Source organism: Lissotriton helveticus, chromosome 6, assembly GCF_964261635.1.
Source record: "Lissotriton helveticus chromosome 6, aLisHel1.1, whole genome shotgun sequence".
Taxonomy (NCBI): domain Eukaryota; kingdom Metazoa; phylum Chordata; class Amphibia; order Caudata; family Salamandridae; genus Lissotriton; species Lissotriton helveticus.
Window position 1 is genome coordinate 1,702,112,180 of NC_136067.1, and position 18,287 is coordinate 1,702,130,466.

At 45.6% G+C, this 18,287-nt stretch overlaps 1 protein-coding gene and 1 pseudogene across 11 annotated transcripts in view; one reads left to right on the forward strand and one right to left on the reverse strand.

Moving 5' to 3' along the window:
• The window catches only part of LOC144763708 (uncharacterized), a 2,434,724-nt gene that overhangs the window by 2,311,433 nt on the left and 105,004 nt on the right, over nt 1-18,287 (forward strand). The gene's annotated exons all lie outside the window — the stretch shown is intronic.
• On the reverse strand, nt 5,382-6,252 carry LOC144761868 (uncharacterized; annotated as a pseudogene).

Here is an 18,287-nt window from a genome sequence, read left to right on the forward strand (position 1 = left end):
AGGATGAGAGAATCGGGTGCCTCTTCAGTGTGTATGTATGAGTATGGCATGTCTGGCTGTGATGTGATGTGAGGTAGTTGTGGTGAAAAGCTGATTACAATGCAGGGTTTCTTGGTGTCGGTAGAGGTGTGTGGAATACTTTTCATCCCAGTGCAGAGGGAGAGCGGTTACTTTGTTAGGCACCATAGTTAGGACAACTGAGCATAAACACTCTGCCTCTGCAATGGAGATAGCCGTACATGAAAAAATATTCAAAAGATTTTGAGAAAGGTATCTGAAACCATTCCCATGCACATAGCCAGTAGTATGCCCACAATTCCCAATATGAGGAGAATGGTGCAAAGACAAAAACAGTTAAGTAATCCCCAACGAATACCACCACAGGCTTATTCTGACATCAACATCCCCCCTGAATTTACAATCACTTTCTCTGAAGAACCCTTTGCCCTGCATGACAACAAAACCCTCAAAAAAGAATATTAATATTTAGCACAAACCATAACCTTTTAACTCTTGATAATAGTATCATTTAGATGATTGATAGTTCTTTTAAATGAACACCACATCCATTTGCCCAAAAGTACACTATTCACACTAACATAAATAACACAACTGTCCCATTACTATATAGTTTACTTCCTTATAAACAGACCTCAACATTCACTGAATTATTATCAGTTATTAAATCCAAAACAATGAATTAAAGTCCTAGAAAAATAATATCTGACTTTTAATTATCAATGATTAACACAAATACAAAAATATACCCTACTACTACTCAAATTCAAGGATGCTTTTTCACATGGGTGTAAAATTAAAAAATCATCCTTAGTTGAGGTTTCCTTATCAAACAGTATATTTAATTTAGATTTTTTTTAAAACTATCTGCCTTTTACTTTGTACCTCATGACAATGTAGACGAGTACTGCACAGCAATTTCTGAATCACAATATTTTCCTCAAAATGAAGAGAAATTGGAACCACTACTAAATTATTTTGAAGATACATAGATTGACAATCTAAACAGGTTGGGTCACAGGAGGAGACCAAGATTTCCCGTTGAATGGTGGAACTGTCACACAGCCTGCTTAGAGGGAGGTGCAAAGACTAACAATGCCACTCAGGAATGGCACAATTCCTTCAGCAAATCAATTGTCAAACGTCACCCAAACCTATATAATTTTTGGGAAATTGTGAAGAAGGAACAAAGATCCTCATTATGATGGTGGCCGTACTGCACACTGACAGGTGTTTGGTGGCGGTCAGACCGCTGACAGCCCATCACTCCGACCGGCCGCATTACAATGCTGGTGGTCGGACCCTATTCGGTCGGACAAAAGACCACTAGCATCCAACAATGTCGGTGGTGCCTAGGCCGACATCACTATCGGGATTGGGATATCCCTTTCCAACATCCTTTTCATGGCGGGAATACCGCCATGAAGAGGTTGTCAGAAAGGGATATAGGGAGCCCCAAACAGGGGCCCTGTCCGTTGTGGGCCACAGAAAAGTGGCCCTGGGGCACATGTAGTGCCCCCACACACATCCGTGCACCATGTGCCATGCCCCATTTGGGGCATGGCACACAGTCCACGAACCTGAAGGAGGTGCTGCATGGTAGAGGCTTGTGCTGCAGCTGTTTCCCATAGCCGTAGTATGCCCACACCCTGGTTTTGATACGTTTCTGACTGCCAGCCCGGCGGTCGCATCGGAATGTGGCAGTCAGACCACCGGCATGTTTTTCGGCGGTCTCCTGATTGCCGCAATTGTGCCCAGTGGTCCGACCGACCGCCATCATAATGAGGGTCAAAGTTTCCAAGAAATGAGACTTGCGCAATCAGGTAGCCTGAAGCCACGTACATCCAAAAAGAGAAAAGAAATATCTGAGAGATTATTGGATCAAATACAACAACTTTCGTTGATGGTCAGACTTCCTGTACAGTATCGCATACATAATATATTACTAAAACTAACTAGTATTTCCCTAAATTACTTGCCTGTTTTAACAATTCTATACAATTCAATTGGCATTTTTAATTATTTTTTACTAAATTATTTTTATTAATTCCTACCTGTATGTGTCTTCTTTCTGTCTTCTTGGTGACACTTTTTAACGTGTCACCAAGAGTCAATAGTACTCCAATAATCCATATATGTACAAATTAACATTCACAGAAAAAACATTACGTCCTGAAATGCAAAACCATCACCTGCAATTCAATTATTACAAATATATGTAAATTCAATCTAAAAAATCCACTGTAAAAATGCACAATAGCCACTCCCCAAAAACAACCCCCCCAAAAAAAGTAGTAGTACACAACTGTTGAGGTCAACAATAAAAATAGAACATCCATATTGGAAACTCTGTTAATAAAAACATACCCTTAAAAAATAATACTGATTCCAAATAGAAATATCCTAAAAATAACGCTGTATTACTGGGTTCAATACATCCATTCAAATCCTGCAGCCATATAATCTTCGTTCCAAGAAGAATATAAACAGTGTAAAAAACACGTAGGCAAAAAAGTAAAAATGTTGCTTTTATTTCAAAGAAGTTTGAAAAAGTTTTACAAATTATTCTTATAACTTTTCAAAACTTTCTTTAAAAAAAAATATGGACACAACCTGCATGGGAGTGGAAAATGAATAAACGCACATAACACATAACAAGGGCCTTATTACAAGTTTGGCGGTTCCATGTACTGCTGTATCTGGGGTTGCTGTCTGAGCGTGGAGAGCTCGAGGGTCGGAAAACCGTGTCACGAGTTAGGCAGATTGGCTTAGGGAAGACGCAGCTGGACCGCCAAGTTCTCCAGCAGGCAGCCGGGTTCACAGTCGCGGAAAGGCAGCCTCCATAGGGTGGTACAGGGGAGCTGCACCACCATGCATATTACGAGTTGCTTGATCCATGAGTGGACCGCAGCAGTCCAACCTCCTGTTTCAAGGTGGTGGTGACGAAGGATTTGTGGTGCGTACTCACCCCTTTTTTTCTTCCTCCTGGCAGAGTCCGACGTAAATCCCTGTCTCTGGGTCCCCCTTCATAGCAGGATCTGAATCCAGAGGATTACGACTGTGTGTGCGGTGATATATAGGTGAGTCTTTTTCATACCATATACCCATTTCCAGGACTGCCTATATATGTGCTGAACCCTGGTAATGGGTATATGATTTTTTTTCACATTTATCATGCAGATGTGTGCATCCAACACATGCAGTCGAAATGCACACACAGGCATCAATATATATTTGGAAAAAGTGCTCACCACCGCTGCAAGATCCTCACCTCCACATCGCCGGCCCTGTGGACAACTCATAATGCGCTACTGGCAGGGCAGACTCAGTTCTACGGCCGTCAGACTGCAAAACTCTTAATAAGGCTCCAAGTATTTCTATCTAACTACCTTCCCCCTGTACTTTACAATAAACATACCCACCTATATACTCAGTAATGTAAAGTAAATTGTTCTTACCTGACCGCAGCTCTTCTTTGCTTCCAATGTGGACCATCACACTCTACCAACTGTAGAAACATACGTACAACCATGTGCGTCAAGCACAAAAGTAAAAACAGAAAAGGGACAATACTCACCAGTGAACTTAATGGTAAACCGTTGCAAAAAACACATATAAAATGTTTAAAAAATATTGAACATGTTACAATAAATTTGTTTATATTTTTATAAAATGTTATATTATTTACTATTTATTTTACAATTTTTTATTTTGATACTATGTTTAAATAAATTATATAAATAGTATGCCTTTGTATTACATTAAGATTGTTTTATATAATGTGGTAAAACGTAATTTTAACAAATAAATGTTTTTAAATTAATTTATATTAAAAAAAATATATATATATACATTTGTATTTCATTTTAAAAACCAATCAATTTGGTTTGTTTACTTAAATAAATACCTTTAATTATTAATATTCAACTACTACAATGAATACCTGAATAATAATACACCTCTCCAACAAATACCCCAATATCCCTTGCATCCCATCCCTAAATACTCTTTTCTAAAATTATTTTTATAATTGTAATATTATTATTACTTTTACAAAATTCCAATATATATAAATACTAAAGTATTAAAAATAATAGCGGCGTATTAACACACAACCCCACCCAATAGCCCTATATTCCTTGCATCTTGTCCCAAAATACTAATTTTGCAATTTTATAAAATCATTTTACACTTACATTAACTATTAATTTATATAAATTACAATTCATAAATATTAATACGAATGTATTAAAATTAATACCCAGTATTAATACAATTCCTTAGTCAATACCCTGTGGCAATGACACTAGTGGTAAAACACACTATTGACACTAGTGAAAAATATGTGGTACTAACACTAGTTGTAAATCACATAAGTAGTAAAAATACCAGTGGTATAAACATGTGTAGTAATGACACATGCATACAAAATATCTAGATCCACAAATAGTTGTAAACTGATGCGTGGTGATGACTCTAGTGGTAAAGACACAGTAGTTATAAACACCTGCGTGGTAAAGACTAAAGCGTGGTTAAGACTAAGGCGCCGATTACAATTTCGTTGGAAACTGTCCCGAACGAATCGGTTCCGGACTACTTTCTAAATAAATCGGCTCTTGTGAGTTCGAACAACTGATTACGATGCCTTCCAACATCGTTTGGTCGAACTCGCATTGACTTCAATGGGAGCCTGTGTTCAGGAACTTGAACACAGGCTCCCATTGAAAAATGAGGTGTTTGGGGAAAACCGTGCACCCTGTGGTGGGCACCCCATGGTGCCTGCCACATTGTGCATGGTTGGGAAGAGGGGTCCCTTGGGTAGCCCCACAGGCCACATTCGGACTCCTCTGGGTGAAGGGCGGCCCATAATGTTCCCTCAAAGACAGATTCCGGCAGCTGTTTCGTCTCGGGCAAACCGAATCTGTACGACTGACGGAAGTGGTCATCGTAACCACTCATATGAAAACCGTGCCCATAGAGCTGTACGAATCGGATCTGAAAGACTCCGGCAGTCCGGGTGCCTTTCGGAACCGATTCGATCTGCTCAAAAGTTTCCGGGCATCGTAATCGGTCATTGGGAAAACTGTACGATTCGGCAGTAAACAGGGGTTCTGAACCTAACAACATCGTAATTTTCCCCTTAATTGGAAAGGTACACCATAGTTTGGACTGTGTTGTAAATGCTGTTTCCCTTTGAAGCCTAGCAATGCTCTACTCCCTACATGTCTAATGCTCTGCAAGGCCTACCGTTCCACTTGTCCTGTGCCTCTCTTCTGCTTTATCAACATATTTTCACAAAGATATTTTCTTGCAATACGGGTCTCTGACTTCCCATTTCTGCTGTGTCTAATTATATTTCTCTATTCTACTAAAGCTTGTGTCTACTTCCCTACCCACAGGTCCTGACTCCAATTGTGCTTTCTATTCTGCTACTGTATACAGCTTAGGCCTGTATTTTTCCTTTAACACGTACAGTTGTTTGCAATGACTTGAGTGGGCCTTCTTCATTTTCTACATTCATTATAACATTCCCCCCTTTAGTTGAATTTTCAATAATTTCCTCGCCTTCCCTTTTGCTTGGAGTTATTAATGTGTATACATTTTCCTCAACATCCTGCATGGACCAATCAAGCTGTGAACATCCCTCCCAACTTCTGAATACCCCTTTTACAACATCCTATCACTATTTGGAAGGCACAGAACATCATTAGCAATATTATAAGAACAGGCAACAAAGCCTTTCTTATTACTGCCATCCAAGATGATACCCAAGTGAATCACCCTAAAAACTATTTATTGGGGCACCCCCCTCGTCCACCATCTTCATTTGCAAGGTAGGCATATTTTGTAGGGCCTCTGTTAGTGTTCCATTATCAGCATCATTGGCTGGAATATATGCGCAGCAGGCAGTTTGAATCTTGGCCCTTCCATCGCTGTCAATTCTAGTACATATCTATGGTACATAATCATTACTTTCATGGCTCGCAACTCTTCTTTTATCGCGTTGAATCCATCCTCAGTGGTGTTGAAGGCTTTCATCAACTCCCAATGGGTAATTTGGAGTCAACGTGCAGTTGCTGTACCTTAAACGAACGGAAGGATGCTGCTGAAGAAGATTTGTGCATCATTGAACAGCCTGTGCTTTTGTGGGATGTCTTCCCAGGCTGTAGTACCAATGTACTCTGCAGCTCTCTTCCTCCAATGATGGTGTAGCGAGGTTATTGGGCGGCTCATGGGATGGTCATATATTTGAGAGATGTCCACTCCTGGAATCACCAGGGAGGTAGTATGCATAGTGACCAAAGAACAGAGTGCTCACTAACGTGAAGGAAGTTGCATATACATCCACTCACGACAGTTCCAGTAAAACTCCATTAGGCTGGAGGTGCCCCATTGCATATCAGCATTATATCTTGTAACATTGCAATTGATTTTGTTCCCTAAAGGGACTGTTCCTTTTTCCCTGAAAACAAAGAGAAGAGAATGGGTTTTCTACCTGATCAAAGAGTTGTAGTTGTTTCTACCCAAGTTAGTCTAGATATGTTCTCATCCCACACTGCCTGACACTTCTGTTGTGTGATATTGACAGTCTGGTTGAGTTTCCACAGTGATGGGGCCCTGCACCCAAATGTAGTACCATGGAGCCAGTGACCATGAACTTATACTGATCCATTTACTCAGAAATATGGCCTTTTCTGGCAATTGTGAGGCAGGGGTGTGGCGGAGTCATTCTTGCGGAAAAGCATCAGACAGGGTACCCCTAAAAATCCCTACTGCAATATTTTAGCTCACCAAGTTTCATCCTTGTACCTCATTATCCACGTCCTGGTCATTGCATCTTGCTTCACTAATAGCTCTTTGCGGTCTGTTAGCTCTGCTAACTGTTTTTCATATTGAGTGGTATTTACAAGGAATGTTCCCTGCTTAGCCTGCATTGGTTGCATCTGCACTCGAATTCTGCAAAGAAAAAGGTGTAACAGACACATGGTAATATTTGGAGGTACCTCTTTGGACGAGTGCAACCTATCAGAGTCGGTGGCATGTGGAATCAAAGAACAAACAAAGCAAGAAGTTTTAGAACTGCGTACCTATCTCCGTCATTTGCTGCTAAAAAAACAAAATATAAATCCAGTACTTGTATAGCGCACGAATCACCCCGAAGGGGTATCTCGGCGCTGGGGGCCATATTATCTACAAGGCAGCATGAATACTATGGGATATATTTTTCTGTTTGGCTACTGCTCTCTGCAAGCGTGTAATGTTGTTACGTAGTCCCATACATCAGGTAAAATACCACTGCAATGTCGCTACCTGCAAATGTAGCCACCAGCACCAGAAGACATAAAAGAAAAACAAAACAGCAATACATAACTGTACACCAGTAGAGTTGACAAAATACTGCACTCGCGCTTTGAAGTGGGACATTGGTACTCTCTTTCCCCCTCTTGTTCCCCTTCCGTCTGTGGAAGTGTCTGAGGCAAGGTGGGGTCCAGTTGCATGTCTTTTATTTGGACCCATTGTTTCCTGCCATCCACTTTCACTGCAGTGGGGTACTCATTGTTACTGAGAAAGGGCTGTCGAATTTAGGAACCTTCTATTTGCGGATGAAATTCTGCATGTAAACCTGTTGGCCTACAGGCATCGGACTGGTCTTTTCCTTTCGCAATACCTGTTTTGAGAAGAACTTGACAGACTTCACTAGCTCAGACAAATAATTCATTTAATCTTCTAAAACCTCAGCTGTTTTATGGGCATGTGTCTTTTGCTGCTCTTTTGGTAAAGGGGTGGGCATGGCACATCCTGTCATTATTTGATGTGATGTTAAATTGTGATGGCTTCCTGGCTGATTTCTGAGGGCATACATAGCTAGTGGTAGGCAGTACAGCCATTTCTTTAGCAGTGTACCACATAGTTTGCGTATTTTATTTGTGAGGAGGCCATTTAGGTGCTCTGTGATTCCATTACTTTGGGGGTGATAAACAGATGACAGTTTATGTTGCATTGCTAGAGCGATGCAAATGTGTTGAAATACTGCGTTGACAGAATAGGGCCCCTTCATCGGAGCGGATTGCTGGGGTCATGCCCAACCCCTGTATAACCCCTATTGCCAGAAAATTGGCTGCTGTTTTAGCATCGTCATGTACACAGATGTGCACAGGGCCCTGCCTCAATCCATCATGAGAATGGACAAACATTTAATATAAGATACATGTATTTGTTACATGTTTGTATCATGTCAATAAAATCTAAGTGCAGATATTTAAATTGACCTATTGGGCGTGGCATTGTTGATCTGATCACCTTTAAGGTCAGCTTGGGGCTATACTGTTGACATACTGCACATTCTGCAATGTGCATGATCATTTCAAATAGTTTTGGAATAAACCAATCTGCCTGTAATGGATCAAGAAGATATTCTTTTGTGGTGTGTGCTTGGAGTTGTAGTTGCTCTAAAGCCATGTACAACAGGGCTTGTGGCATTACTGGCTTGCCTACACTCTCTTGCCTGTAAATGAGATCTGTTGGTGACTTAATGCAGCCTCTCTGTTCCCAAAGATCCATTTCGTGAGGTAATGCTTGTTCTTGCAATTCACTCGAATGTAATTTTGCTGTTTCGGCAATGGCAGCTGGCATTGATCGGGTGGCGGGGGAAGGGAGTGTAAAATTTTTTACCTTATCTCCACGTCTCTCCTCCGCTGTCCCTCCCGTTGAGCCGGAAACAGGAAGCATCAAGGCTCCCCTAAGCCAATCACAGCATTGTGATTGGTCTGAGCACCGTGGTTCGGTGGTCAGATGGGGACTGGGAGCCTAGGCATGTTCTCCACCCAGTTTGTATTTCAGCCTGGGTGCCGAACATGCAAAGTGCGTGTGACTGTTTGGTCGGCCCAAGACAGCCGGCCAAACATTCATACGCACCTACAGAGTGTCACCACTCTGTGAGCAGAGCAGCCCTGACCTGCCCCGCAAAACTGCTGCAGTAGGGAAAACAAATGGTAATAACGTCAAGGTATTATCATTTTATTTTTCCTCTTATTACCCTGCTGAAAAGCAGTGGGCGATGTTCTTATGTCTGAGCGGAGCCTCCGCCACTGTGTTACAGTAGATTGGGGCAGTGATTCTACAGCATCCTGTTGCCTGCTTGTCATCATTCCTAATGTGTGTTGATCACATTGACTATAATTTGGGGATGCTATAGCTGCTTCTTTTGCAGCCCAATCTACCAGAACATTACCTCTGGAGATAAGGACTAGGACGATAAGGACGCTGCACACTTTATTACTGCTACTTTAGAGGGAAGTGTTAAAGCTTTTATTAATTGTGCCGCTATTTTGCTGCGAGGAGGAGGTGGACTTATCGGCCTGTTGTGCCTGCTTCTTGCTGCCCCGTGGACGCTCCGTGGACGCCAGCCCATTCCTCGCGGCCCCCGCTTCGAGAGAGCCGCTCTAGTGTAGAGACATTGCTGGAGGGCTAAGGAGGAACTCGGGCCGGACCCCAGCGGGACTGCGAGGACCAGCGGACAGTGCGTGGATCAATCTGCCGCAGCTGGTCCTCTTCCCGCCCCCATCTCCAGGATTGGTTTAAGGACTGTGTTTTGCTATCTTGTTGGATTCCGCTATTTTGCTGCGAGGAGGAGGTAGACTTATCGGCCTGTTGTGCCTGCTTCTTGCTACCCCGTGGACGCCAGCCCATTTCTCGCGGCCCCCGCTTTGCGGGGGCCGCTCGAGTGTAGAGACATTGCTGGAGGGCTAAGGAGGGACTCGGGCCGGAACCCAGCGGGACTGCGAGGACCAGCGGGCAGTGCGTGGATCAATCTGCCGCAGCTGGTCCTCTTCCCACCCCCATCTACTCCTCTGATTTTAGGGCCAAGGGGCTCGCGCACGCGGGACGCGCTCGGGTCAGAGCCCGGGGCTAAGCCCGGGCAAAGGGCGGGCCATCTTAGGCCCTCAGAGGCCATTAGAGCCCGGACCGGGCCACCCCCCTTAGATTTGTAAATTCACGGCAGGGTATAAGCACCCTCTAGAACGCGATCCCTGTTCTTCAGTAGCCTGACTCACCTACATTGTTACATGATACACTTAATTATTGGGTGTTGTGGAGCGCGTGACCACAGTTAGGTTTGTGCCTATACGATTGTAATTTTGTATGATTGTTTAGGCTTCATTAGAACTAGGGGGGCATGGTGTCCTCTCCTGCCCCAATAACAGCATCTTCGGTGGGTGGAGGAGACAAACAAGGGACATTAGACAACTATTTTATTAGGGCTGCTATACGAACAGACAGGGACGCTAGCCTCGCTGAACGACGGGCTGAGAGACGCCGCTCAGTCGAGCTAATCAAGAATAAACGTTCCTCTTTGGGCCCGCTACAGTTAGCCTTGTCCCCGCTTCCTAGTACACATTGCGAAAGCGAGGGAGCTCAAGATTTGTCTGGAGAGAGTATCCCCCTACTTCTTCAAGATATCACCCCACCTCCCGATCCAAATAATGATTTGCTAATACATTTCTCCGTCTCTTCAGGTAATATGCTGCAAGAGGCTGGAGATTCTGTAGCCCTATTGTCACCAATGGTAGAGCCTACTAAAATACGCAATAATCCTTAAAAAAAAACACGACCACAAGGTCCTCCACCGAAAAGAAGGAAAAAAGGGGGTAGTAGAGCACAGACAATTAAACTCAGACATACTGATTGTGTCAAACCTATAAGTTCCACTCCTGATGTACCTATACTACCCCTATTACCTACTGATTTTTCCTTTTCAACATCAGATCCATCTGGCACTGTTTCAATGGGTAGTATCGAAAAACTAATTAGGTCTCTCATATTGCCCTTGGTTGAGAGACTACAAATAATAGGCCAACAACTGTTTTTTAGAACAGGCAATTAAGGAAATTAAAGAAGGAATTAAGGGTGTTTCAGTGCCCTCACCAGTGTCTACAACTATTGTACCACCTCTAAATCCTATTGGTCAAACGGCATCTAAATCTACGAATCAAACTAACCCAATAACGCCAAAACTAACGCCCCCATAATACTGCGGCCAAAGGAGAAAAATAGTGATAAAGTGGTTCAGGAGGTAGGGAAGCCTAATTTACAGGGTAATCTTTCTAAAAATCCCGTTCATGAAGCTCCAGTAAGGCCATCCGCTCCTAAGAGGCACAAAGTGGAACTGCCCCCGGAAGCTGTTCCGCTTGTGGTGGTGCTCACTGGAGTACCGGTCTTACAGGACGGTATAGTTAGTAAAAATGAAAACCAAAATCAACTAAAGAACAAAGTCATATTTTGGCTTAAGAAAAACAGACCAATTCCTCCTAATGTGAACGGCGAAATTCTACACGTTAGGCGCCTTCCCTGGATAGGTCCAAGCACAAAGAATATCACGGGGGACATTATTTTAATACATTTTAGAGATACAAGGGCAGTTAGTTATATTCTAGATTGGTTTCCTCCCAATGGCAGCAATGGAATTATACCTCGTGCTTTGACCTACTTTTACCCTAGAAATGTCTTGAACTCCACCAAGCCCAGGCCACTGGTCAATTTTCAGGAAGACGAATTTGGACCCTTATTCTATCGTGAGGACAATTACTCTAGGCCTCAATTCGATTCACGAGTAGCTCATCCTAGACCTTTATACCAACATCAGGAAGCCTTTAGGTCCCATCCTTTCCATCAGGGCGATCGGTATAGATCTACTTTTCACTATCAGAATGACTATATTAAGCCTCTAGATAATTATTATCCCCCACCATGGTTACTCCCTTTACCCAAGAAGGCAGTTTTATTCATCAACCGACAACAAGACCATTTCTGATTCCTACACAGAATCGAATTAATATTTTGTCAGGTTTAGATGATAATGAATGACCATTACCCATCCCAACACCGGAGGATAATTCCAACATGAGTCCCCTAGATACGTCAACCACACTCCAAAAGGTTGTTTCATCTGAGGATTATTGTGACAGTTTTTCTTCCACCAGTGACCTTCGAGATAAGGCCCAGGACATTAGTCTTTTGACTGAAGGACCATGGAACCCAATACAAGATCCCTCTTTGTTGCCTCAGAAGTTAATCGCGGAAACTGAAACCCATTCCAATTAACCATATCTTTCCCCTGAGACTTTATCATCTGGTAGTTTGATCTTTTCTATTCTATTTTGGAACATTGCAGGTTTGCGCTCCAAAGTCGACCAACCGAACTGGCTAGAAATCATTAGAAAACATAATATAGTTTGTTGCCAGGAAACTTGGTCGGTTACTCCTATCCATCTTCAGGGGTACAGATTGTTTCATTCTAGCGCACGTCCTTCCATTTTTGGTAGACCTAAGGGAGGCTTATCAGTATATGTATCCAATACTCTTACACTTAAGAATATTGTAGAAATTTCAACCGAAGAGAACTATCAGATAATTAACTCTCAGTGAACAAAGGACCTACTTATTTTTTAGTAAATTTTTACAACAATCTGTTACCACCTGACCTTGTGAAAGTCTTAAATAAGATAACTTTGGTCCTAGATGACTACCGGAATGGTTGTTCCTCCTTACCTTTTAAATTGATTTGGGGCGGTGACTTCAATATTACTGTATGTAAAGATTATATTAATTCTTATTGTGGTGTTGTGGATGAGGATGGGAGCCCCCTAACACCCTTCACACACTCTAACGCTGGAAACTTTCTAAACGAAAACATTTTCACGTTAGGATTGTGGTTCGCGAATGAATTAGCTGAACCCCCAATTGACTTCTCCCCAACCTTCCACGGCAGGGGATGTAATACTATAATTGATTTTATCTTGATATCTAATCATATGAAGGATGAGCTGCTTACATTTTATCACTGGTAATGACATTAGTAGTGATCATTTCCCGAATAGTGTCACTATCTCAGTCAAACTAGAAAAACAAGGATGTAGAAAGTTGGAAAAACTCTGGAGGAAAACCCACACTTGTGCTAGTAAAGAACATTACTTGCAGGCAATGTCCACCTATTATAAAAATATTAAAAAAGCTAGAAAGACCTGCTTAACATCACAGCTAGCCGAAGCTGGCAATTCCACCAGGGAACTATACAAAATCTTGCAGACCTTCACTAACCCTTTGGTATGTGAAAGCCCCGACATATTCTCCCAAGAGCTGTGGAACAATATCGCGAAGACACCAAACCCACTACAATCCCGGCTGGCTCAGGGGGGTGACTCACGCAGGCGGAATCAACAGGCACAGTACAAGACCTGTCTGAAATAGTGAAGTCAGAGAAATACTCCCAGAGCCTGCAAGCAAGTAAAATATACCCCACACAACGGTGTGGGCCCGATTCCCACCCCCCCCCCCCCGGGACACTACCTATACGGCCATGGGACAGACCAAGGGAAAGCAAACTGATGCAAGAGACACAGAGGGGACACCTCAAACTGATGTGAGTACCCATCCTGGGAGCACCATAGATGAAATGATACCGCCCACCACTAGGAGCCCTCCTCTAGAACAGGGACATAATATTAAAGGAAATCAGAGAATCTTAACCAGTAATGGAACAACTAGGGTCGCCTACTTCTGAGGTCACCCTAATAAGAGCAGACCACAAGAAGCTTGCAGACAAAGTGAGTACCAACACAGCAATGCTATGTGACCTTGCCCCCTGGTGGAAGGAGCAGACTGACATAGTGCAAGGGCTCCAACATCAGGTCTCTGTGTTACAGGACAGGGTGGAGGATACTGAAGGGCATTCATGCCGAACAATATTCACATCATCGGGCTACCAGAGAATAGCAAGGGTCAAAACACAACCTTATATATAGAGACCTGGCTGAGAATGACTAGAGTCCCGGAAGAGCTCTCAGAACTTTGCGTGGGAAGGGCGTGTAGACCCCCGACTAGGATGAGAGAATCGGGTGCCTCTTCAGTGTGTATGTATGAGTATGGCATGTCTGGCTGTGATGTGATGTGAGGTAGTTGTGGTGAAAAGCTGATTACAATGCAGGGTTTCTTGGTGTCGGTAGAGGTGTGTGGAATACTTTTCATCCCAGTGCAGAGGGAGAGCGGTTACTTTGTTAGGCACCATAGTTAGGACAACTGAGCATAAACACTCTGCCTCTGCAATGGAGATAGCCGTACATGAAAAAATATTCAAAAGATTTTGAGAAAGGTATCTGAAACCATTCCCATGCACATAGCCAGTAGTATGCCCACAATTCCCAATATGAGGAGAATGGTGCAAAGACAAAAACAGTTAGGTAATCCCCAACGAATAACACCACAGGCTTATTCTGACATCAACATCCCCCCTGAATTTACAATCACTTTCTCTGAAGAACCCTTTGCCCTGCATGACAACAAAACCCTCAAAAAAGAATATTAATATTTAGCACAAACCATAACCTTTTAACTCTTGATAATAGTAACATTTAGATGATTGATAGTTCTTTTAAATGAACACCACATCCATTTGCCCAAATGTACACTATTCACACTAACATAAATAACACAACTGTCCCATTACTATATAGTTTACTTCCTTATAAACAGACCTCAACATTCACTGAATTATTATCAGTTATTAAATCCAAAACAATGAATTAAAGTCCTAGAAAAATAATATCTGACTTTTAATTATCAATGATTAACACAAATACAAAAATATACCCTACTACTCAAATTCAAGGATGCTTTTTCACATGGGTGTAAAATTAAAAAATCATCCTTAGTTGAGGTTTCCTTATCAAACAGTATATTTAATTTAGATTTTTTTTTAAACTATCTGCCTTTTACTTTGTACCTCATGACAATGTAGACGAGTACTGCACAGCAATTTCTGAATCACAATATTTTCCTCAAAATGAAGAGAAATTGGAACCACTACTAAATTATTTTGAAGATACATAGATTGACAATCTAAACAGGTTGGGTCACAGGAGGAGACCAAGATTTCCCGTTGAATGGTGGAACTGTTACACAGCCTGCTTAGAGGGAGGTGCAAAGTCTAACAATGCCACTCAGGAATGGCACAATTCCTTCAGCAAATCAATTGTCAAACTTCACCCAAACCTATATAATTTTTTGGAAATTGTGAAGAAGGAACAAAGATCCTCATTATGATGGTGGCCGTACTGCACACTGACAGGTGTTTGGTGGCGGTCAGACCGCTGACAGCCCATCACTCCGACCGGCCGCATTACAATGCTGGTGGTCGGACCCTATTCGGTCGGACAAAAGACCACTGCATCTGCGTGGATCATAGATCCTGATGGGGCGGCGGTGGTACTAGCATCCAACAATGTCGGTGGCGCCTAGGCCGACATCACTATCGGGATTGGGATATCCCTTTCCAACATCCTTTTCATGGCGGGAATACCGCCATGAAGAGGTTGTCAGAAAGGGATATAGGGAGCCCCAAACAGGGGCCCTGTCCGTTGTGGGCCACAGAGAAGTGGCCCTGGGGCACATGTAGTGCCCCCACACACATCCGTGCACCATGTGCCATGCCCCATTTGGGGCATGGCACACAGTCCACGAACCTGAAGGAGGTGCTGCATGGTAGAGGCATGTGCTGCAGCTGTTTCCCATGGCCGTAGTATGCCCACACCCTGGTTTCGATGCGTTTCTGACTGCCAGCCCGGCGGTCGCATCGGAATGTGGCAGTCAGACCACCGGCATGTTTTTCGGCGGTCTCCTGATTGCCGCAATTAAGCCCAGTGGTCCGACCGACCGCCATCATAATGAGGGTCAAGGGGGCGTGGCTTGGACGACGATCCGGATGGCGGCGTGAGCCCACAGCTCCGTGCCTGATCCCTTAATAATCCTGTAATCCCTCGCTCCTGGGCGAGCACAAAGCCCAGGAACCGAGATCTGGTCACCGGACACGCCACGGGTGACGATCATGGGTCAACAGGTGGCCGTAGACGGAGGGGAGAGCGAGGAGCGGATTGCGGTGCCCCGGGACTGAAGACAAAGAGCCCAAGATGGCGACCGTGCCAAGCAGAGGAGCCTGAGAGGCAGGGCGCCGAGGACCGCGGCTGCGGAGCGGGGCGGGCAGCGGTCCGAGGTCACAAGCGGGCACAGCCCAGCCTGGCTGGCTGGAGAAGAGAGACCGCGGGGGAAGTGCGGAACGGGGGCCTCCAAACACGGAGTCGTGGACTGGGTGCCCATCCCCCCACCGCTGGAGCCGGCGGCCATAGCGCCAGGGACACGACATCTGCGGTGCTCGGGACCCTGACCAGGCGCTGAGGAGCTGATCGCGGCGCAGCACAGAGGCATTGAAGAGGCGGACCCGGACCGCGAAGGGTGAGGAGCGGCCGAGGGGGGAGAGCGCACGACCTGGCCGGCCGACCGCGACGGGTCGCAGAGAGGCCACGGACTGGTGCAATTGGTGGGGAGCCGGCCAGGGGAGCAGGACCAAGGCGGCGAAGGAGGACCGCTGCACTGCACCGCCGGGAGGACGCACCCGAGCCCAGTGGGGGCTGTGATGCATTGAGAGCCTGAGGGGGCGCAGTGGACTATTGGCCTTAGCGCTTGTCGGATCCCGGTGAGGAGGGGAAGCGCGGGCCGACGGAGCCCTTGGGTGGTGTGGACCCTGTTGGAGCGGGCTCGCCAGGAGAACCAGGGACGAGCTCGCCCTGAGCGTGGTAGTGCCTTCTTGAGCGGGGTGCGAGCCCTCTGGAGGGGGCGGCCATATTCTGGGCAGACGCTTGGGCCTGGGGAGTGCAAGGAAGACTCGAGGGGCAGCGCCCAGCAGCGGGTACTTTGGAATAGCCAGACAAGCAGGGGCCCCACAGCGGTGATACACGCAGATACCCTGATGGCCGCCACTGGCAGTACTGGGAGTGCGGACGGTGGAGGCGGATCGCTGGCCATGCCGAACGCAGACGGGGGGACCCCAGCAACGCAGGCAGCGTCAGCGCAGGAACTCCGACTGAACGCGCGGCTGGATGGCATATTGGATGCGATCACGGCAACCAAAGAATCCCTACACCACGACATTGCTCAGGTGGCCACAGGATTGGGCCTGCTGAAGGCGGACCACGCAAAATTGTCCGACAAAGTTAAGGATAATGAACAACTGCTCCTAGAACTGAAACCGGCGGTGGTCACTGTGGAACGCAACTTGTCTGATGTCATGGGGAGGCTAGCGACGCTGGAGAGACGGGCGGAGGACTCCGAAAGCCACAATAGGAGGAACAACATACGGGTGGTGGGCCTGCCAGAAAAAATTGAGGGTGAAGATGCTGTGGCCTATATGGAGGTTTGGTTGAAAACGGTCGTGGCCCCGGAGGGCTTATCTCCGTTCTTCTCCCTGGAGCGAGCGCACAGGGTCCCGACTCGCCCGCCCATGCAGGGGCGCCCCCCACGGCCGATGGTGATCAGACTCTTGCACTTCAAGGACCGGGACTTCCTGATACAGAGAGCACGCTCGGTGGGCCCCTTCAAGGTAGACAACAGTTCGGTCACGATCTTTCCAGATTATACGCAAGAGGTTCAGAGGAATAGGGCGTCGTTTCTGGCCGTGAAGAAAGAGCTGAGAAATGAGGGTATTCAGTATTCCCTACTCTTCCCGGCCAAACTGCGAGTGATCATGGATGGCGCGACCCAATTCTTCCAGACCCCCGACGAGGCGTGGTCTTGGTTGGAGTTGTACCGCGCTGGCACTGATCGCCAACAAAAAGGCGAACGGGAACGACAGAAGCCGGTGCGAGTCCGGAAGTCCCAGCGCATTCGCAAGAAGAACAGACTTAAACAGGCACAGCGGGCTGCCGAGATGGCGGAGGACAGAAAGGGGGCGCTGGTGGCAACGGCGTTCATCACGGGTTCGCAGCAGGAGAAAGAACTGGAAGACTCGGACTCGGAAGTGGAGAGCAGAAAATCTGGGGAGGAACTGTCTGAGGTAGACAACGTTGTGGGACCGGAGGTCACCCCGCAGACGGCGGATGGACTGTTCAACGAGTGACAATGGCTGAGTGGGCCTACAATGCGGCTCCTGCTGGAGCGGACTATCTGGGGTGTCTGGCGGACCGACAGGTACTCTGTTGTGACAGTAATAAGGGATCTAGGGCTTAGAGCGGGGACACAGTTTGCCCCGGGTCGGCCCGGACCTCCCCTCATTGCCCTTAAGGCCTTCTGTGGTGACGACCACAGTATAGTGGACTGAGTGTGATGTTTTTGGTTTGGATGGGGACTGATGCTTTGTTATTGGGTCCTGTTCTGGGGAGCGGGGTTGGAAAAGTTTTTGGGGATGTTTTACGTTGGGGAGAAAGCTGCCGCGATGTGGGGGT